Source organism: Protopterus annectens, chromosome 8.part0, assembly GCF_019279795.1.
Source record: "Protopterus annectens isolate FY-2018-M chromosome 8.part0, PAN1.0, whole genome shotgun sequence".
Classification (NCBI taxonomy): domain Eukaryota; kingdom Metazoa; phylum Chordata; order Ceratodontiformes; family Protopteridae; genus Protopterus; species Protopterus annectens.
The window spans coordinates 1,664,869,230-1,664,893,351 of NC_056741.1; the positions used below are offsets into that span (position 1 = coordinate 1,664,869,230).

General features: G+C 38.5%; 1 protein-coding gene across 3 annotated transcripts in view; it reads left to right on the forward strand.

Annotated features, from left to right (window-relative positions):
• Positions 1-24,122, forward strand: part of ROBO3 (roundabout guidance receptor 3) — a 2,447,731-nt gene that overhangs the window by 575,053 nt on the left and 1,848,556 nt on the right. The gene's annotated exons all lie outside the window — the stretch shown is intronic.

The window sequence follows — 24,122 nt, forward strand, 5'->3', positions numbered from 1 at the left end:
CCTCAACCACCCCTCCTAGATACTTAGAACTATTATTCTGTTCTGCTATCTTCCCTTCAGTGTCAGTTTTATGTTTCTTCTGATTTCTCCATTTGCTGCTATGACAACTGTCTTGTCTGAACTCCATTTCATTCTATGTCACTTCAGTTTTGTTTTCATACCCCAATCATTTGCTGCTGAACTTGTTGTTCACAGCCTGCTTGTAATGCTACATTGTCTGCGTACATCAGTTTTGTTGACCTGTCCCCTCCAACCAGTTTGCTAACGTAGTCCATCACTATTATAAACAACAGTGAGCTCAGAGCTCAGCCTTGATGCACACCCAACCCTATTCAGAACTCCTCTGCAAGTCCGAAAATTGTTAGTACTTGTGTCATTGGGTCCTTGTACATAGTCTGCTCTCTTTCTATCAGTGTTTCTGGGACTTAAGTACATTGCAGGACTGCCCAAATCAGCTTTATCATACTCATACTCCAAGTCTGGCAGTGCTCACATGGTCTCCTTCCTCATCTTTAGCTTCTTCTCCAGTATCTGTCTCACTGCCAACATTGGACTGGCCATACTAATTCCTGATCTGAATCCAGACTGCTCATCTATTGTTTTACTTTCTGTTTATCTATCAGTCAGCCAGCTGTCCCTGCATTTTTTTGAAGTGTGACAGGTGTTTGCTATCTCTATACAGCCTGCAGTTGTGAATGTGTGAGGTAATGAGAAAAAAAAAAACATCATCATCAATTCTCAGATCTGCTCGGAATTAGTGCAGAATGGCACAAAATACACTGAACCGACCAATATAGCCAACATCCTGGCAGACAGGTTCAGTGCAAACTTTACCCCCTCTCACCACCAAAAGGGCCCATAACTATACAAGAAGAATGTAGTGCCCCTGAAATCACAGACACTCAGGTTAAAACAGCCCTCTCCAAAGCCAAAAACACAGCATCAATGGGACCGGACAGTGTTCCAGGCTGCATCCTACACAAGCTCAAAAATGAACTATCCCCTCACCTAAACACACTGTTTAAGCTCAGCCACTCCAGGGGATATGTGCCCACAGAGTGACGTACAGCAACGGTTATTCCGTTCCACAAAGGTGGAGCCACAACGGACCCCGGGAACTATCGCCCTATCAGCCTGACTTGCTTGGTATGCATAGCTATGAAATGCGTCATCATGGATCTCATTAACAGAGATATTGGGAACCTCCATACACTGGACCCTACCCAGTTCGGCTTTGTTAAGGGCAGATCATGCCTACTAAACTTGGTGGACTTCTTTGAGACCATTACCAAGGCTATAGATGAGGGAAAGGTGGTCCACACAGCCTACCTAGACCTTGCAAAGGCCTTCGACACCATTCCCCACTCAGGTATTATAGACAAACTCACCAGCCTGAACATAAACCTCTACGTCACGAGATGGGTTGCCAACTGGCTCACGGACAGAACCCACATGGTAAGAGTTGTGGGAGCTAGGTCTGCCTCTAAACCAGTTACAAGTGGCATTCCCCAGAGCTCAGCCCTAGGACCCCTCCTGTTTGGCATATAATTCTCAGAGGTACAGGCAAGCACAGGAGGACTATGGCTGACCAAGTTCGCAGACAACTGCAAACTAGGGGCTATAATTGACTCTCATGCTGACACACACATCCTCCAAAAGGGTCTCACTGAGACAGATACCTGGTGTCAAAACCATGGCCTTAAGCTAAATGCAAAAAAGTGCATAGTCACCCCTTTGGAAAAAACAAAGTACCCACAAACTACCACATAGATGGTAGCCCCCTAAATACGGAAGACGTAATAAGGGATCTGGGGACCCGAGTAGATAGTAACCTCTCCTTTGATAATCACATTGCCAAAGTGGTTAGAAAAATCCTTCTATGTGGCCCACCTAGTCACAAAAGGGTTTGTATCCAGATCAAAAGAGGTCATTGGGCCCCTCTATGCATCACTCATCAGACCCATCATAGAGTACAATGCCCCATTTGGGATGTACCTTACAAGACACCTGCAACAACTGGAAAGACCACAGAAGTACCTCAAGAAGAGGATCACAGGCCTCAAGCAGATGCCCTATGCAGCTCGATTGAAGAAACTCCAGCATACCGCTTACTCAGAGGTGATCTCTGCCTGACATACAAGGCCTAGTCCAACCCAGAATTGATGGACATGCTCCACCTAAAGAAAACCATATCCCCTCGAGCTACACGCTCCAGGGATCTAAACCTCACCACAACAATAAATAGAACGTGCTGGAGGGAGAGATTCCTGTCTCAGAGACTTCCCATGCTCTGAAACAAGATTCCAATCTACATTAGGTAGAGCTCTTGACGAGTGGATGGGAAACAGAAAGTTTACCCCAGGGATCACTTCAATGGCTCTGCTGGACAGAGGCACAGGGAACTAATCTAAGAGGGTGGCGAAAGCCAACACATTCCGGCTAGGCTTATAAATGCCTTCGGGCAGATAGCCTAGTACTTACCTACCTACCTATAATCAGGGAACTTGATGTGAGATCATATAACAAAGGACAGGGTAGCAAAATTACAATATCTTGCATCACTATACATGCTTAGACTGCAGTTATATCCACAATAATCTATGATTAATAGCAAACTGGTTGAGCTTCACATAAAAATTGCACAAATGCAAGACATCAATCAACATTTCAGTCTTGCACTGTATAGGCTGATGGTCTGTGACTCCAAGTTGTCTGTATCATGCAAACCAAGTGTGTAATAAACTTTGAGACACTAAGTGTTCTCATCATGGAGCACTGTGATAACTGTACCTAACTAGGCTACCGGGGACTAATGTCACTAAGAACCTGAATGTGTACAACCGTAGAACATATGTGCAGAAAGCCTTATCAGGAAGTCACAGTTAAACACTCACATTCCTGCACCTATAACCTCAAACAAGATTGGACAAGTCTGAAAGTACACAAAGTACAATACGCGTGCACAAGCAAATAGTTGGATACAACCATCCCATCAAGACACAAACTGACCAACCATGATGTATTGAGTTAAAACAAATAGAACTAAAATAAAAATAAATCAAAAATGGTGGATGATCCCATCCAAGAGTAAGTAACCAGCCACACACCCACATGAAAGTTAAAATAGGAAACTTTTGATATAAATAAATAAAATGTTACAACACATTACTGTTTAGTAAAAAAAAAAAAATACAGCAGAAGTACACAAAACACATAATTTGTACCCATTTATTCGTCACCATGCACCCACAGAACAGAAGCTGAAAGCATTGACTTATCTTAGCCTTACAATCTCTCAAAAATAAAAAGCTGCACTTACTTGAAATACCAGCACCTATCTGTTGTATTTATTGTTCACACAGTCTTCTGGTAGTAGTCTTCCTCTACAAAGATGACAATTTGGAGCTTTTCTCCCCGGGCCTCTACTGAAAATGGACATGTATCCAGTTAGACTAGCCTGGTCAACAAATGTAAAATAAATAAAATAAATAAATAAAAATAAATAAAATTTCAAAATAATTCCTTCAAAAAATTAGCAATGTAACCAATATCCGTGTAATAAGGCAGGGTCAACAGAGCTATTTTGTCCTTTTACCAGAGAAAAGATTGCAAGAAACTCTCTTCCAGCTTTTCACTCTGGCTGTTCTGAACTGAGCCAAAAATCCTGCAGGAAGTTAAAAGCATATCATACCTCCTACACAGCCATACCCCGCCAATAATGGCTTCTGTGCCACTTTTCATAAATTGAAATTACAATCCCTTAATTGTGAAGTATTGGTAGAATGGGAATCTGTCAGACCTGAGGAATGAATTTCTGTCTCCACCACCTCGTTAATGTGAATGGGGACATTTTCACCTCTTTTCACTGTTTAATTGAGATAAATGGGTAAGATTTTATATGCCTTCACACCTACCATGGTGTTGTCTTTGCCAGAGAAGTTTTGTTTCAACAGGAGATTCAAGTGATTATTGAACTCCAACACTTAGCTAAGAATATTGAGACCATGTTTATAGTAAATCTCTTAAAAAATCAAATACTACGAGTTTCCTTACCACATAGTGTAACATTTCATGAGCATCATTATAGTAATTATACAATTTAGTCAAAATGTAGGTAATGACATAATTCATAAAAATTGTAACTGTGTGAAGACTGAGATGAAAGCTGACAACAAAAGTTTAAAGCCCTCTATATGAGTAATGGTGAGAAAGACTGAGTGACTACTTATAAACACTTTGCAAATTATCATATTTTACTAGGATCCATGTGGATGACTGTATGTTCACTGTCCCTCACTAGCACATGACAAGTGATACACAAAAAAATCATTCTTCTAAAGTAACTGAGGCATTCTGAACTAGATTGTGTGACTACTGTAGCTGTGACCAGGTAGCTGAGTAAAATCATGCATGCAAAATAATTGGTCACTATGGCTCTGCATTCCAGAATCACCTAAATTAGGAAGGTTTGAACCATGAAATAAATAGTCTGTCAGCAGCAATTAAGTAGTGTTAGCAAACTACTGTACACCATACCACCTAAAAAGGGGACACTTTAAATGTCCACAGTGTAGCCTGTTACAAAATGGTATGCAAATGAGGAGAGCATGCAGGTTCTGTATCCTGCCAGAGGACAGAAATTGGCTGCTGGATAATATTGTCCAAAACTCAGAAGCTGATAATAAATGGAAATGGTGAAGAATATGGTTTACCAAGTCAATGTCTGGCTGCTTGGTAGAATGACAGTCATAGTTGGGTCACATGTCCAAGTGTGGCTTGTCAGCTTAGAGGTATGATTCTCACTTTGGGTATGAGAGGTACCAGGTTCATATACCAGACAAGCCCAGTGTTTTACCCAGCCTTGATGGATCTGTTGCACATGCGCAGAACAAACAGTACCAGAAACACTAGATTCAGGGATCTTAACTTCTCTTCTGAAATAAACAGAACATACTGGATAGACAAATCTGTTGATCCACACACTATGGAATAGGCTCCACAACCATGTTCAAACAAAACCTTGACAATTGGATGGGAAACTTAACAGTCTGGCCTCTGTGTCACTTATGGATAGAGGATCTCAATAATAAAAGTATTAACCTACCACACCCCCTACAAATACACACACAACCCCATAGTCACACACATGTACAGTCACACAAGTACATATATACACACACACATATGTATGTATGTATATATATATATATATATATATATATATATATATATGGTTCCCCTTCACAAGATCGAATTACTGAAAGCTCGAAACTCATAAGATCGAGTTCAAAATCTCGAGTTTCAGTAACTCGAAATTGTGAACGGGAAATGTAAAAAATTAGATTAAGGGTTTTACTTATCTTTTTGTAGGGGGCTGGATCCCCCTGTACTGTTCCTTTCTTAATGTGCAGGTTTCATGACTGCACTTCAGCGGAGGAATGGAAAGTGTCCCGTTGTGCGCTTATACATATAGCGCATAATGGTACATTTCCATCTCCTTTGCTGTAGTGCAATCTCAGAGTTGGTATATATATATATATATATATATATATATATATATATATATATATATATATATATATATGTATAATCACAGGAGACTACTAGCCTATCGACCCAGAGGTAATTTTAAGCATAGCCATTTTATCCCAATGTAATCCCGTAGAGGTACTAGTCAGTAACCAAGATTGCATTTAGTGATGACTCCCATAACCTAGGAAGGTTGAGGGTGCTATCCTGGTAAGAATTTATGGTGCCCCATCCACTCATCTGTGTTTCCTCGAACAGTTTCGTAGAGGTGCTCTGTTTCAGTGGTAGCCTGTTCAAAAGATGTGTCAGTTACTGGGAAATAAAGCTGTCCCTCCAGTATGTCCTATTTAAGTTGCAGGCCATATTTCAGTCCATGGAATGGGTAGCCCTAGACCTATTTCATGTACGGGTATTCAGTGAGTTCATTAGGTTTGGGTCTTGGGTTGCTCTGTAGGCCAGGCATAATTGTTCCCTAAGAAGTCTATACAATATGGAGTATAGTGACAAGGATTTTATGCGGTCCATGTAAGGCACATGCTGGAGGCCCTTGATCTTCTTTGTTAGAAACCTCTGAGTTCTCTCAAATTCCCATACGTGCTTACTATGGGGCATACTGAATGGGTCTTTATACTCAATTATGGGCCAGATAAGTGCCAAGTATAGGCGGGTTATAACTTCTTTTGCTCTTGAGGCAATGGCTTTACTAATCTAGTGTGCTACATGGAAAGCTTTCCTTACAATGGTACACAAGTTCATAGGTTAGTACTGCTGGTCGAAGTTAAAGTAGCACTCAGCCTGATTAGTGGTGATGCTAGCTCATGTTTTAGCCTGTTTAGAAGACAGCCTGGGATGTCATCTGGTCCCATAGAGGCCATGTTCTTTGCCTTGCACAGGGCTTTGAGGACCTGCTGTTCAGATTTGTAAAGTGGGGGGAGTTTGGGGGAGGGTTTGTTGTAAGTTAGGACGGGATAAGGGAGTGAAATTTTCACCAAACCTATCCAGTAGTTGGTACTCTAACTCTGTGGGGTCAGTGTGTGTGATACCATTGGCCACTAATTCAGCACATGCTTGGGTCCTACCCTTTAGGTTATGTTTCTCTCAAAGGGGCTCTTGTAGGAGTTGAAAAATAGCCTTATTTGCCTGTTAATGCTAAGGAGGGTGCTTTCCCATTGCTGTGTCCTTGTCTTTGTTTTCTTGGACAGCAGCTTTTTGCATTTATTGCTGAGTAGTTTTTGATGCTGGAAGTCCACCATAGCAGCTTGAATTTACTTGGGGCTCTGGCTTTGATTCTGTCTGGTACAGCTGAGTTTATACACTTATGCAAGTGATTGTATGGGGCTTTAGTGTAATCTTTGGCATAGCTACCACTTTCAGCTTTGGGTGGGGATTGGAATGCATTTATACCTTCACCTAGGAGGATATAGTTTGCCTTGGTGATTTCACCCTAATTTCATAATCTTTGTAACATGTTTTCATCAAAAGTGAAAACATCTGGTAACATCTCTAGTATTCTTTCAGTTATCTATTTATACTGCTAGTATCTATAGACACACACACACACACACACACACACACACACACACACACACACACACACACACACACACACACACACACACACACACACACACACACTGTGTCAGTCTTTCAGCTTCTGTTGTAACCTTAATGGAGAGCTGCACTGAAGCTGAATTATCCTTACTTCTGCATACAAATCCTTCCTATGACACGTTCATCAAAGCAGGAAAATAGTCAAATGAAGGACACAAATGAAAATTTAATTCATCATTTGTTTGTTTGGCACAGAACCAGAAAATCAGCACAAGGATTATTGCATGGATAAACACCAAACTGGGAATCTTTGAAAAAGTTAAAAAAATTGAAAACTAGCTTTGCTAACAGTTATTTAAAAAATACACATCTACATATGAAGGACAAGCCCTACTGTATCTCTAAATGCAGTATCTCTGCAATCATACAGCTTTAGAGATAAGGAAAAACTCCACATCTCACTAAATTAAGTGTGAAATCTCACAACCAAACACAGAAGTTGATTCAAAATGGACTAATCTCTCAAATATGATGTGATCCTACAGTATATCTTATAAAATGTGATCCATATACAATAATGACACAAACAGGTGTCATGGGTACACGAGCACAAAAACTTGCCTGAGGACTACAGATAAAGTACAGCTATGATTGAGAAGACAGATTTACTGATAACTACCACATTACACTGATGAATAAATAGATACATGGGTAAACAGACAAAGTATGGTTGCATAATTGATATAATCAGTCCATTATGCCTTGCACATATTTTACTATTTTCACATTCTTTTCACTATGTTGCATACCCTTCTAACACTGTTTCTCGCTCTGTCTCTCTTTCTCTCAACCTATCTCTCTATGAAACATGTACTGTTTCCATACATTTATGTCAGTTACTGTCCAAATCCCATTTTCACAAAAAAAAAATCATACTTGTATCTGATGGTGTGGAGAACACATCTCACTAAATATTAATTAAACCATATTTGCTTAAGTAGTCTTCAAAGATTTTCAGTTATGTCCTTGATGAACTGCCATACTAGGATGCTGTAGTTAAAGTCTTAAACTCCATTCTTCACAACAAACATTTGGATCTCTGACAGCAGTCTGGACATCCATGACAGACTTCATTTTAAATATGGCTTATACTCTTCATCAAAAACAATGACAAGTCTATACACTTTTTGTGGACATAGTGCTAGAAAATTCCACCAGTCCAGAGCTGTCAGCTTCCAAAGTCACTGACTGTAATCATGATTATTATATTATTTTTAAGCTCAATGAAGTATGCCTCTGGGTCTGGCAAATGTCTCAATCTACACTGCGAACCATAGTCCCTAAAGATATGAATAAGGCTATGAATACCTTCTGTATGCTGGGGAATGTCTCAGTGATCTTATATGTTTTGATAATACAGTAATTTGAACATAAAATGCCTCAGACAATGTGCTAACTAGTTATCATGATGATTTAATTGACATTACTCTCTGTTGCTGATAAAAACTTATATCAATGAATGATCTTCTGGTGTCGGTCCTTGGCAGTGATTTTTTTTTTCTCTGCATATCATTCCTTATCCAGAGAGAAAATTAGAAATGAATTGCACAAGAGAAAGATTTGAGTTCAAAGTAGTCTTGTACAAACAGTAAGACAGTACATTTCAGGCAGCACGTCGCATATTAGTCTTATGCTGTGTACGTTTGGATAGTGAAGAGAGATATACATTATTGCTGTCTGCACAATACTGCTGAATAAGTTGTAATCATAGATAAATGCAAACTGCAGATGGACACAATAACTGGCCAACTGTAGTGGCCAGTGCATTATGTTTTTATCTTTATATAGTCTTTACATCAGTGTTTTTTCAGCTTCTATAGTAGTTTTTTTTCACTTTTACCACAAAATCTTTTTAGAACTGAAATGCCTACATGTCAGAGCATCATAGCAGACTAGCCGTTGTAAATTATGTTGAAATATACAACAAAGGGGAAAAGAGAGTTTGCTGTATGATATCACAGTGAAAAATGCTGAGTCACATAGTGCCATTCTGTAGGTACTAAGCTACCCACCATGAATACGTGTGTGTGTGTGTGTGTGTGTGTGTGTGTGTGTGTAATGCCCCACTTACATATAGCTGGTGGCTAGAGAAAACTCAGGAGCTAGATTCAAACCATGAGCCTTGAAATGCAGGTAGCTACAACTTAACTTCCCTACCCACCGCCACTTGTGAAATTTTGTTCTGCTCCTTATAATGTCTGTGGTTTTCAGGATTTTGAATTCACTAAATAATGACAGGCATTTGAATTTCAGACTTCATATTCTTCAGAAAATACATGGTAACACAAAACCCTTTATTCTAACAATTTTCTGTTTATATGATCAATATTTGAAAATTGTCCCTATTTTTGCGGCTGTATAGTGGCTTTGTCCAGGTTTTTTGTGCAAAGAGGTTGATAGCTATGGTGAGAACTGAATTCACTGAATATGTTTGGGGGCTGTATTCCCCCATTATTGTCTTTGTCTATGTGTTTTGTGCTAAGAGGTTAAAAGCTGTTGTGAGAACTGAATTCACTAAATGATAGCCATTTAAGTTTCAGTCTGTCTTTCAAGAAACAACTGATTTGGTATAGTGGTATGTTGCTCTGACTTAGTGCACAGGGTCCTGATGCCTGGGTTCAAGGTTTGGCAGTGAAATGCATGGTGGTAATGCAGCATTTTATTCTAGCAACTTTCCAAGATTATACAAGCAATGTTTAAAATATGTCCCTAGTTTTGGGGCTTTTGTCCCCCCCCCCCAATAAATTTTGACTTTTTCCAGATTTCTTGTGCTTCAAAGTTGACAGATACAGTTGAGTGTTGAGTGGATTTTACAAGGAGCTGAGAGCTTGAAGAGAAGTTTAGTGCTGCTTATGCTAAATAGTGTACTTGCTGTTGATGTAGAAGGCTGTGGGGTCTACTTCCACAATATATAGATGCATTGCTGATATTCTACTATGTTGTACTTTTAAAAGAGGTAGATGCTGCAGTCCTGAGAATGTTCTCTTTGGCGGAGATACCTAGTAAAGATGAACCTGTTATCAGTTTGCCATCCATTCCATATTGCAATATTACTAGCTTATTTTTTTTTATTGTAACATAGGCAATGTATTCCTCAAGTGTAACAGGCACTTTATTTGTAGATGAAACAATGAAATGTAAAGTTGTTTGCTGGCAGCAACCTCATCATTTAGTTACAAATCTCTTTAATGTGGAATTATTTAGATGACTTTTACTTCTGCAGAGACTGTGAATATTTACTGACACTGGTTGATTGTAGAGGTCTGAGTAGACTTTTATGATACAAACTAAATAATTCAACAAACTAATAAAAAATAAAACATGGAAAAAGCACCACGCTAGGAAACAAAAACTGTATGTTAGCGCTTTCGTTTACTAAAAATATGTAAACTTCTTCAGACAATTCACAAACAAAAAATCAACCCTTAAATACTTTAAAAAACATGACATCATTTCCTGAAACATCATTTTCTGAAACAACCTTACCTCAATTTAAAGTAAAAGAACATAAAATGTAAAGTGTAAACTATATAAATCTATTCATAGATACTATGTTAAATTATTTTCTCGTGAAATTCAGTATATTTTTTATCTTAATAAAGCTTTACGTTTTAAAGTGCTCCTGATAGAGATTACATCATTTAAATCTGGTGGGACCAAAACATTTAATTTCAACTGCCATAAAACTTCTTTTTCTTCAAGTTTTAGGCTAGTCGGTCCCCCTCTTTCATTCTCAGATACTTTTTCAATAGCCATGAATAAAAATTCATGCTCAGGGAATGATAAGATGTGCCTAGCTAGTGCATTGGTAGTGTTCCCTTTGTTAATTGCATAGTAGTGTTCATAAATTCTGTTTTTTAGTGGTCTATCAGTTTTCCCTATATAAGAAGCCTGGCATTTAGAGCACAAACTAAGATAGACCACCCCCCTAGTGTTACAATTAAACTTCCCATTGATGTAAAACTTTTTTCCTTTTACTGTAAATGAGTTACTCACTTTTATATACTTGCACCAATGACAATTTTCACATTTGAACATCCCTTTATGTGGGCGGTGCACATTGGAATTATTTTCCAAAAGTGCTTTCAAATTACATCCCTTACGAAAAACCACTTGAGGATGTTCATTAATGTGTTTACTAATTTATTGATCTTCTGATAAATAACACCAATTTTTGAAAATAATAGTTTTTAAAGATGGAGCATCTAAAGAAAACGTGGTAATAAAACATTATTAAAGTCATGTAAAAGTGGACAATCAAAAGAGGTGGTCAAATCATCTGACAAGTCCACTCTAGATTCAATAGTTGTTTCATTCTCTTTTAACTGTAAAATTGGTTTAAATAAACCACTTGCCCTTTTATTCTTCACCTCTTCAATAAGTTCACCCACCAATCTAGGTGGGTACCCACGTTTCATGAACACATCTTTTAATAACATACATTCTTGAAAAAAGTCATCCTCCAAAGTCACCATCCTGGCAGCCCTAACGAGTTGTCCTTTCACCACACCCCTTTTCTGGTGGTAAGGATGGCAACTGGAGAAGTACAAAAATGCATTAGAATACGTGGATTTCCTAAAAATCTTGGAAGTAAAACTATTTTTCTTAATATTCTTTGTTAGTTCCACATCCAAGAATGAAATCCGTTCTGTTTGGAATTCCCATGTAAGTTTTAAAAAATTGGTGTATTTAGTAATTTGTTCAACAAAGGTAGTGGCAGAGGCGATATCTCCTCTCCACAAAATGAATATATCATCCAAGTAACGGGTGTACCATGCGGTCCACTCCTGAAAGATGGTGTCAACCAACAAATAATGCTTTTCCCAAAAAGCCATAACAGCATTAGCAAAAGTTGCTCCACAGGGGGACCCCATGGCTACACCCGTTTTCAGGAGGTAAAATTTTTGTTGAACAAAAAGAATTATTATTAAGGATTAGTTCCAATAAGTATATGATTAAATCAATACTTTGTCCTTCTACCTGTTTTTCTAAAAGGAAGTCTCTCACCCATTCAAATCCAAATTCTTGTGGAATAGATGTATAAAGGTCGCAAACATCAATTGTAAAAAAATTAAGGGCCTCGTCAAAAGGGAAGTTATTAATCGTTTGTAAAAAAATCCCATGAGTCTTTGCAAATCTGCACCTCATTTTTCAAGGCCTCCTTAAGTTTACAATCAACAAATTTGGCACACCCATATGTGATAGATTTTCTCCCATCAATGATGGAACAAAAGGGTGGTTTTTGCAAATTGTTGTGTATTTTTGGTAACCCAAAACGGGTCGGGGTAATTGGATAGATGATTTCCAAATAATTCATAAGGTCCAAATCAATACAGCCTTCAATGAACAAATCTTTGATGAACCCAGTGATCCTACTGTAAGCTCCATTCATCTCATTAAGAGACACTTGCATGTAAGCTTCACTGTCAAGTAATGACTCCATGTTCAATACATAATCTTCCCTGTTCATGAAGACCAACCCACCCCCCTTTATCTGGTTTCATAATACGAATGTTTGCAAATTTCAACCCCTGTAATGCATCTTTCTCAGTTTGGGTAACTCTAAAATCTTTCGTAAGACTCGAATTAGTACCTAAAAGAACATTTAAATTCAGTTTCTTTGTAAAAGTTTTCAAGTCAATCAATGTTCTTTCCAAATTACTCCTAAAAGTGGGAACAAAAGAAAGCCCTCTAGCTAAAATCTCTATGAGTGCAGAATCAGGAACAAAAGAGGAATAATTATAAATTTTGAAATCATTAGAACTATTGCAAAGAATACATAAATTATTTTGTTCAATTTCTTTAGAAACAATAAAATTAAAGTCACTTGGAGAGATTATCTCCTTTTCCTGTTCTGTTTCTTCCTCTTCCACTGACTTTGATACTGGACTTGATTCCGTTGCCCCTCAGTGTTCGCATTTCTGCGGGTTTGAAAACCCTGATTCTGTTATTGATTCTTAACACTATTAGAGTCAGGGGATATATTCATTGGACTTGACAACAATAATATACCATTTGATGCAACTGCAATGAGTTTACCAGTTAGAAGGAGTGAGAGACTTGCGAGTAAAAATAGGAACAACGGTTCTGACTCTAATAGTGTCGCCAGCATCTTTAACCCTGTGTTGCACCCCACTATTGCTCTTTTTGAAAAAATATGTGAAAATGATTTTAGGTCACTTATGGGTACATACTGTCCTAGTAACATTTTTTACAATAACTTTACCCAAACTGAGAAAGATTCATTACAGGGGTTGAAATTTGCAAACATTCGTATTATGAAACCAGATAAAGGGGGTGGGTTGGTCTTCATGAACAGGGAAGATTATGTATTGAACATGGAGTCATTACTTGACAGTGAAGCTTACATGCAAGTGTCTCTTAATGAGATGAATGGAGCTTACCATAGGATCACTGGGTTCATCAAAGATTTGTTCATTGAAGGCCGCATTGATTTGGACCTTATGAATTATTTGGAAATCATCTATCCAATTACCCCAACCCTTTTTGGTTACCAAAAATACACAAAATTTGCAAAAACCACCCTTTCGTCCCATCATTGATGGGAGACAATCTATCACATATGGGTGTGCCAAATTTGTTGATTGTAAACTTAAGGAGGCCTTGAAAAATGAGGTGCAGATTTGCAAAGACTCATGGGATTTTTTGCAAACGATTAATAACTTCCCTTTTGACGAGGCCCTTAATTTTTTTACAATTGATGTTTGCGACCTTTATACATCTATTCCACAAGAACTTGGATGTGAATGGGTGAGAGACTTCCTTTTAGAAAAACAGGTAGAAGGACAAAGTATTGATTTAATCATATACTTATTGGAACTAGTCCTTAATAATAATTACTTTTTGTTCAACAAACAATTTTACCTCCAGAAAACGGGTGTAGCCATGGGGTCCCCCTGTGGAGCAACTTTTGCTAATGCTGTTATGGCTTTTTGGGAAAAGCATTATTTGTTCGTTGACACCATCTTTCAGGAGAGGACCGCATGGTACACCCGTTACTTGGATGATATATTCATTTTGTGAAGAGGAGATATTCGCCTCTGCCACTACCTTTGTTGAACAAATGACTAAATACACCAATTTTTTGAAACTTACATGGGAATTCCAAACAGAACGGATTTCATTCTTGGATGTGGAACTAACAAAGAATATTAAGAAAAATTGTTTTACTTCTAAGATTTTTAGGAAATCCACATATTCTAATGCATTTCTGCACTTCTCCAGTTGCCATCCTTACCACCAGAAAAGGGGTGTGGTGAAAGGACAACTCGTTAGGGCTGCCAGGATGGTGACTTTGGAGGATGACTTTTTTCAAGAATGTATGTTATTAAAAGATATGTTCATGAAACGTGGGTACCCACCTAGATTGGTTGGTGAACTTATTGAAGAGGTGAAGAATAAAAGGGCATGTGGTTTATTTAAACCAATTTTACAGTTAAAAGAGAATAAAATAACTATTGAATCTAGAGTGGACTTGTCAGATGATTTGACCACCTCTTTTGATTGTCCACTTTTACATGACTTTAATAATGTAAAGAGCTTTGCGAAAGAGGGTTCATTTGCATCTAGTTTTATTACCACGTTTTCTTTGGATGCTCCATCTTTAAAAACTATTATTTTCAAAAATTGGTGTTATTTATCAGAAGATCAATCAATTAGTAAACACATTAATGAACATCCTCAAGTGGTTTTTCGTAAGGGATGTAATTTGAAAGCACTTTTGGAAAATAATTCCAATGTGCACCGCCCACATAAAGGGATGTTCAAATGTGAAAATTGTCATTGGTGCAAGTATATAAAAGTGAGTAACATTTACAGTAAAAGGAAAAAAGTTTTACATCAATGGGAAGTTTAATTGTAACACTAGGGGGGTGGTCTATCTTAGTTTGTGCTCTAAATGCCAGGCTTTTTATATAGGGAAAACTGATAGACCACTGAAAAACAGAATTTATGAACACTACTATGCAATTAACAAAGGGAGCACTACCAATGCACTAGCTAGGCACATCTTATCATTCCCTGAGCATGAATTTTTATTCATGGCTATTGAAAAAGTATCTGAGAATGAAAGAGGGGGACCGACTTGCCTAAAACTTGAAGACAAAGAAGTTTTATGGCAGTTGAAATTAAATGCTTTGGTCCCACCAGGTTTAAATGATATAATCTCTATCAGGAGCACTTTAAAACTTAAAGCTTTATTAAGATAAAAAATATACTGAATTTCATGAGAAAATAATTTAACATAGTATCTATTAATAGATTTGTGTAGTTTACACTTTACATTTTATGTTCTTTTACTTTAAATTGAGGTAAGGTTGTTTCAGGAAATGATGTTTCAGGAAATGATGTTTCAGGAAATGATGTCATGTTTTTTAAAGTATTTAAGGGTTGATTTTTTGTTTGTGAATTGTCTGAAGAAGTTTACATATTTTTAGTAAACTAAAGCGCTAACATACAGTTTTTGTTTCCTAGTGTGGCGCTTTTTCTGTGTTTTATTTTTTATTAGACTTTTATGATCGAAATGTTATCAATTGGGCCGTTTTGTCATTAATGGTGCATGCATTTTGTTTCATTGTTTACTGGAAAAAATGTTCAAAACAATAGTTTTAAAAGCCCTGTAACAACTGCACTGTATTATACAAGGAATATAATTTAATACAATCGGGAAGGTGTATCAAAGAACACATATATGTTTCCTGTGCAAGGGACCTATGATTTGAAAACAGCCCAAACTTAATCTTTATCTACCACTGGCCAGATGTATTTTCTTTGAATGTGGGTTTCACTGTTGTTTCAATGAATGTGAGTATCAAGGGCAGAGAAGTTTTAATGTTAAGTCTGTTTTCATTGTGAGACTGCATTGCTTTGTTAAGCAGATGTCTATAAGTGTTAGTGTTTGTGCTGCAAAATGTAAAATAAAACGTTTAAATGAAATCCAAATCATCATAGAAATAAAACAGTATGCACATGATAGTGTTTATGGCAAATGGGGTGAAATAGCCAAGTAATGAGACATTGGAATAGCTGCAGGGGGGAGGCCCCATTCCACCATGATTTTATGAGGGTGGAAGGGCTGCAAACTTAGACAGCCCTGGCTGAATTATACCACTCAACTGTCCATATTTTTGCAGAATTAATAGATTTTTGCTTCTTATCTTTGGTTTGTTCCTCATACAATTTGTGTTTTTCTGGCAAATCATTTAGGAATGAAGTCACTAAATAATGACAGACATTGAGTTTCAGACTTCATACCCTTCAAAAAATTCATACTAGTGCAAGACATACTATTCTATTAACTTTTTAAGTTCATAAGAGCAATATTTAAAAATTGTCCTTATTTTGGGGCCTTTGGCCACTTCTGTTTATGCCTTTGTCCATATTTCTTGCTCTGAAGTTGAGAGGTATGACAAATGTGTCAGAACCATCAGCATCAGCCCGAGACATTTCACATTGTGACATACTTGTTGCACCCCACTCCCCCACGTAGTGAGTCTGGATGTGTCCAAGCACGGCAAGGAGCATTTATGCAGTGTAAGTGTGCAGAGTATCCCTCATCCAAGGTAGACACAAGTACTTATGTGGCTTTTCATCTGTCCTTGATTTTGCAGAATGTTCTGGTTTTCTGTCATATTTTTATACTACTGATTTATGCTTCTTCTTATTCAGAAAATTCATGTCATTGCAATGCCTGTTGCTCTGTGTTTAAGTAGCAATGCTTTAATGACCATCAGATAAGCTTGTCCGAGACTGTAAGATGCAAGTAAGCTTTAATAGGTATACTGTTAAAGAATTTTTGTTGGTGTTTTATAAAGGTCTTTTACTCAACTTTTGTCTTATTTGGATTCTTCTGGACCTGTTTTTGCAATTGATTCGATACTGTTAAAGAATTACCAACATTGAAAGCCTTTTTGTTGTTGTCATGCAGAGAATATTTACATAACTAGATAACGTATAAGCCTTAGGTATTAAAATGCATATGACAGTATTTGTAATAAAGGACAGGATTACAGTATTTTAAGAAGCTCATTACCTTTGTTAGAGACTTGCAGCCATCTTTGCAGGCTTTACCCGTAAAGTAAACAGAATGCCAATCTATCATGTGTGGTCCATAACCTGTGCAGTAATCTAATCCTTTAAGCAATTTATCTTGAGCTTGTTTGTTTGTTGCTCATTTTTTACTTTGATCATATTTTCCCCATGAAACAAGTAGATAGTTGTTGTCAGGCAGCAGGTCTTTTTTGATAAGAAATATTTTGTTTTTTTATACTTGATTTTGACTGGAATTCCAGTAATGTATTTAAAAATTATTTATTTTTTCATGCCTCGCAACCTTTTTTTTTCCATCTAGATATTAAGTAAGCTGTCATGTAGCCAACACACTGAAATATTTTTTCTTCTACACTTCATTTGTCTTGATTGGACTGTCATAATGATTGTTTGGCAGTGGCACCCAGGGCAGCGTATTATATTAAAGTCCCAATTTTTGTGGTTTTTAGCATAGCCACACCCCTTTCTAGTTGACCACACCCAGTCCAATTGGCCCCACCCACTCAGCTGTCTCCTGCAGCCCCCCTTTCATTTGAAGTCACCAGCCACCACTGTATGTGCACCTCTCAAAGATTATACTATCGATTGTTAGTACAAAACAGCTGGTAACTTAATACAGTTTGTTACACTAATATAAAACATTTAATTCAAATGATCAAACTGGCTACAGATGGGAGGACAGCAGACTGTTGAGCCATGTTGCCAGACGGTAGAAGACTAGGGCTGGTCACAACACTCAAAGGATTGGAGGGAAACTAATATAGTAGACCCAGACAACTTATGGATGAATTTAGTGAGACAATAAAGTTACATGGTAGCTCATCTAGCAGTACTTTGGCTAACACACAGAATTAGGCTATTACTTAAAACTGTTGATGTTTTTTTTTTTTTGCCCAGTACTTTGCAGAGTTACAACTCCTTGTACTAAACAGGTCACTTGCATACACCACTCAACAGTTATTGGGTACAAATCACTGCAGCTGCAGTTTATACCACAAAATGAATCATAAACATTAAACACTGAACTCATAATACTATACTTCTAAATTTTAGCATCAAAGATGTTGGGTGCTGAATGAAATGATTATTTGCACAAATTGATCACTAATCCTTAGGACAGAACTGCTAACTTTATAGAGATAATTTGTAGAATCGCATGTATTTTCACAACTTGGGATATTTGCACATGCCACAAAACATTCACTGGGCACTGGCAACAGTAGCTATTAGCCTGTAAAAGCAGAGCAGTCACCAAGTAGTAATGCTGAACAAAACATTACTGCACCCACCAGACCAACAGCTATGCAGTTCTTAAATAATGCAGTCAACTAAAAGACAATGCAGTGTGCACTAGTATGATGGCAGCAAAGTTTATATTTAAGACAGTGCTTGATAGCAGACTCAGTAACATCAAAAGATACAGAGCTTCATAACATGTAGTGCATTAACAGGAACTGGACAAGATTTGATTAGAATGATGAATCCATGATGAATGATGGTCCACTAACTGGCTACTAAAAGTGCTGGCCTCAACCAGCAACATACAGCTAGGAAATCGACATCCATTTGCTGTAGCACTGTTCCCAAGTTTTGTGCGAGAGCAGGTTTCAGGCTTTTCACTGACAGTTTCCTAGCCTTCCTAGAGATTACCTTTGTCTCTTTGCTCATCCTGTTACAGGAGGAAAACTGTAGCACTAATCCCTTGCTGGTTGCTAAGAAGTGGATCATAAGATCTACAGTGATAAGTTGTCTTTTCAGATTTTAAAAGTAAGGTAGAAAAAGGAGTTAATGCTCTAAGTACTGCAGTGTGCACTAAAAGCAGATGGGAAGATACGAGAGGGCAACTCAAGATTTAAACAGTCTAAAGGTAAGGTCTTCCCCAAGTTCATCTTCTAGTTTTCAACAACAGGAGTACTGCTGGCACCAATGAACTTTTAAAATTCACTTGTTAGTACCATCATGTAAAGCCTTGTACACTGGGTTAAGAGACAGATTGCAACTGTAATGAGGTCCAAAGTCCTTAGGTAGAAAGATATTGTCTGTGCCTGAAGAATTTGAAGAACCATATACTTCAATAATAGAGTCTGACCAGTAGAAAGAAAATTCTTGTATGGAGGAGTATTCAGGGTGGGCATGATGAAAGCATCTGAGCAGGACTTTTCGGTGTCTACTGTAATATTCAAAGACAGAAAGAGATTAAGAGACTCCCTAAATGTGGTTACATTGTCCAACAATGGAGCAGCTAGGTGACAGGCAATCAGATAAGAAAACACCTCAATTTCTTGTGGCATCTAATTCACTGCTGCCAGATCTGCACACGGTAAACTCCCTGGGGGCTGTGATAAGCTCAAATGGAAGCATCCAGAACTGGTACTAACTGGCTTCTACTTGTAAGTGTAGAAATCTCCTTGAATTCTTCTTAACTTGGATGTCTAGGCAGGCATCTTGGAGGTTCCAAGAGCATGACCAGTCTTCTGTGAGCAAACAAGGAAGAATGGACTGTACTAAGAGCATGGGTTGGGACTCCACCTGGACAAACTGATTTAGGAAACAGGAAACTCAGTCCTAGTAATGGCCTGAGGTCCTTCTCCTCCTTTGGAACTAAAGAATGATGTCTTATTTTTGAAAAGGTGCAAAAGCTCTTATCCAGACGAACTTTTCCAATGAAGTGGGATGCCTAGGAGGAGAAAGAATGTGGAAGAAAATCATGAAAGTTCTAATTATTACTGCTCTGACCCACCTGTCTTCTTCATTGGCCTTCCATGCAGACAAGTGGGAGGGTAGACAACCCCCACCCACTTCCAAAGGAGAAAGAGTTGAGCAGATCTTTATGGGTTAACTCTGATGCCTCTCCAGACATGGGTCTGTTGTAGCCATGGTTACTCTGCGATGGCTCCGGACTTTGAGTTGGTGACTGTTCTCCAATTAGCCACAGCCTTTCCAATTCCTTCCAGAATCTCTTTTGTTACTTTGCTACTTGGGTGCTTGAACCAGAGTTAATGCAGGATCTGTTGTATTCCCCAGACTGTGCTTGGGAGTTTCATACCAGTCTTACCGTCGTCATGCTTTTCCAAATGAGTGCATTACTACTAATGGACCAACAAGGACAGACCTTGAAAAGGGTCAGTCTCCTTTGTATCTCTGGCATAACTCTTAAGCATAACCAGATGTGGCGAAATAAAACCAATCTAGTTTCAACCATTTTGGATGAATCATCCACAGCACTGTAAGCCAAGCATGTTTTGAGGCTTGTTACAAAAGACATGGCCAACATCCAGACTACAGATTTCAGCTTCAAGTCCTCATGTGGCAACCATTCCAGCAACCTCCCCATTTTAAAAGCCATGGTTTGATTTTTTTCTATGAAGCATACAACAGTTTGCTTATCTAATGAAAAAGTGGAAGACAATAGTGCTTCCCTAGTCTGTCCACTGCAAGCAAATCTGTTAGATGGGTGGAGAGAAGTGCTCAGTAGTGTAGGAGTCTTATAAAGGGGTACCAATGCAACAATGGAGACCACCTGACAGGGTATGTGTCCCAAACAACCATTCACTGGGACAATGGAGACTCCTACGGGGCTCGTCCACACATGCACAAAATCCATGCTCCATGATGCACCTGATAGGGTATGTGTCCCAAACAACCATTCACTGTGACAATGGAGACTCCTACAGGGCTCTTTACACATGCACCAAATCCATGTTCCATACTTCCTGGCCACCAGCAGAACCATTCATTTGGCTAAGGAACAAAGATGGTTGATACAAATGGAATGTTTCCTGCAGGATGCACAAAGATGAGACAATGGGTCATTGTTTCCTCTCTCATCAGCTATACAATCTTGCCAAACTTGGTAAACCTGCCATTTCATCCTCTTCCAATTGCTGAATGAGAGGCTCCTGAAGGAAGCCTGCATACTACCTCTTGCATCTGTAATTCTTCCTGACTGCAGGAAGATGAGATCTGAGAAGGAAGAGGACACTGACAGTGTCCCCCTCCCAGAAATAGGAAGGGCATCCTGCAGGACTCTTGACACTTATATCCTGAACAGAAGTCTGAGGAAAGGCCAAAGTGGCAGTCAAATAAGTGGCTCCACCAGAGGCCAGTGTAGTAATATACACCATGCATGGGTATACACAGAAAACGTTGCATCACTGAAGTAGAAGATGAAACTGGTGCAATTACCAGGACTCAGGAAATCAATCTCAGATAAAAAAACTTCACACAGGAATTAACCTAGGTCAACACCATTGGACCTACCTCAGTTATAAAACAAACAAAAAAAAAAACTACAGCTGGTGTCATTCTGAAATCAATGGTGCCATTGTCATAGACCAAAAGGCTAACCCCTACAAAAGCTTAAAGGCCCCAGGGGAACAAAACTGACATAAATAACAAGGATTAGAAAGTTCCTAGGACAAAGGCTAACCAAACATTCACAGCATCAACACCATGGTTGGCAGCATTAAAACATTAAAGTCTACAGCCCCAGCACTGAGAGCACAATCAACACCAAAAGATGCAAACATCAATAGCTGTGGCTCCAGCATCAACCTGACATGAATTTGAGCTGGGAAATCCAACAAAGAAAACCTAGGAGGAGGAAGTGCAAGAAAGATGGGCAGCAGAGAGACGGCGAGTCTCCAGTTATCATGTGGTAATGGAAGAACAGCTCCTAAACACTGAGTAGTGGACTTTATAAGAAGTCGGTGAATGTTTTTCTGTAATCTAATTCCAGATAATTATACCTGGATCTCACAGACATGGAAGAGAAAGGAATGAAAAACACAAATATTCTTCTTTTTCCTACGCCAGATAAGGATGTCCTGCTGATCTGATTAGTGCTAACCCTATTCCCTCTGAAATGGATGATAAATCTTTCAACATACTTGGAAGGGAAGTTCTATTCTTTTGCTACATTAGAGATATTGTTTAAAAGTGCAAAAATAACTTTTGTTTTTATACAAAATAGTATCTGAATGGATCCTTCTAACTAACCTTCCCAGAGATATCAAATCCTAACAAGGTGGGGTGGTACTTTGACCAAATGTGGCTATATCAGGAACTGGAAAAGGATCCTCCAATATGAACTGCCTTTTGACATCCTTATTATGCTGAGTACACTCTATTCTAGTGTCAGCACTAAGGACAGGAGTATTGAACCCCAATGACAAATTTCAACCACAACTTCAACTGGGGGTTGAAAGTACAGCTGTGTAAATAAAGTTAGCATAATAGCTGATGCTTTAATATATCACTGTTGCACTAGCATTAGGAACATCTATAGATATGGCACGTTAAATGTACAACTGTGTAAGTTAACACAAAGTCATTGTTTGGGCAGATTACTATAGCGTAGTAACACAGGGAGAAATGTTACTCAAGAATCCAGAAAATCCTGGAGAATAGTCCTAGCAATGCATTTTCTTGCCATCATTAGTATCTGCTGCACATACTCAGTAAACAGGTGCCTAAACGAAATTAAGATCATATCATCCACAGTCAACTGACTATATTTGATGTTGAGATGTATTGACCCATTCTTGTGTTAGTAGGTTCAGTCTGTGAGGAACTTGTAGTAACTGCCCCTGGCCATTTCCAAAAGAGACAACCACAGCTGCCTGGGCCAGAGGGAAGTCACCACAATGACCTTGGAGAATTCCTTCTGAATCTTCAGAAGTATCTTGGGTATTAGTGGAAACTGTGGAAAACCATACATAAACATTACAGTCCAAGGAAAAGAAAAGGCATCTGTCTTCCAAGTCTTCTTGCATGGATTCCTGGAATGGAATATTGCCAGTCGATTGCTCAGAGCGAAGGCAGAGAGGTCTACTTGTGGAACTCCCCACAGATGGATTCAGTCTTGAAGACCCATAATCTAGCTTCAGTTTGTTAGGATCTGGCGTGGTCCTGTTCAGCTTGTCTGCCACACAGTTTTGTTCTGATGGAATGCAGGATGCCTGTAGAGTGAGACTGTGTGCTGTGAAGCTATATCCCAAGCTAACATGGCTAGTTTGCAAATGGGGTATGAACTGGTTCCTCCTTGCATTGTTGATGTATCACAAGGCTGTGGTATTGTGTATGACCACTTGAAAGGGTCTCAGGGATCAATTATGGTTCAGATAGTTGAGTGCCTTGATTGGGGCAAGCATCCCCTACATATTTATGTCCTTGGTATCACACACACCCTGCACTTTTATCCTTCCTGAAACTGCTACCCAAGCAAAGTCTGAAGCATCTGTGGTGAGTGATTGCTTTGGAGCAGGAAGGGAGAAAGAGAGACCTGGATTTAAGGATATCTTTTGTCTCCACCAAGAGATGAGTCTCTTCACACAAACCCTAGCACTGTGATTTGAAAAGATGATAATATTTCAGATACCATTATATATCTCTCATGTGGAGTCTTGCCAGGAGTATTAGGAGAATCACAGATGCCATGAGACACAAAATCCTGAAGTATTCCCTCATAGTGACCAACGTCAGAGAAACCCCCTTTTTTTTGTTCCATGGAAGAAAAGTTCTTTGAACCAAAGTGTCTGGCTGACATCCCAGGAACACAATCCTGTCTGAATTTAAGATTTTTGGATGTTCTTTACCCAAGAAAGAGAGAGACTCCTGACACTTTTTTGAAAGAAACGGTGCAAAGATAAACAAGTCATCTAAACATAGAAAATGTGGATTCTCTGTAGCCTGCAAGGAGCTCCAACTAGAGCTGGACACTTTGTGAACACTCTTGTTCCAGTGGATAGCCCCAAGGGTAAGGCAGAGAACTGATAAAGTTTTGTTTGACTAGATCACATTAAGAAACACTCAAATTCCAGATGAGTTGGGATCTGATAAGCATGTTTTAAGCCTAGTGTTGCTTGGAAACTAGAAAGAAGTAACCGTTTACATCATTTTGAATTTGGGCACTA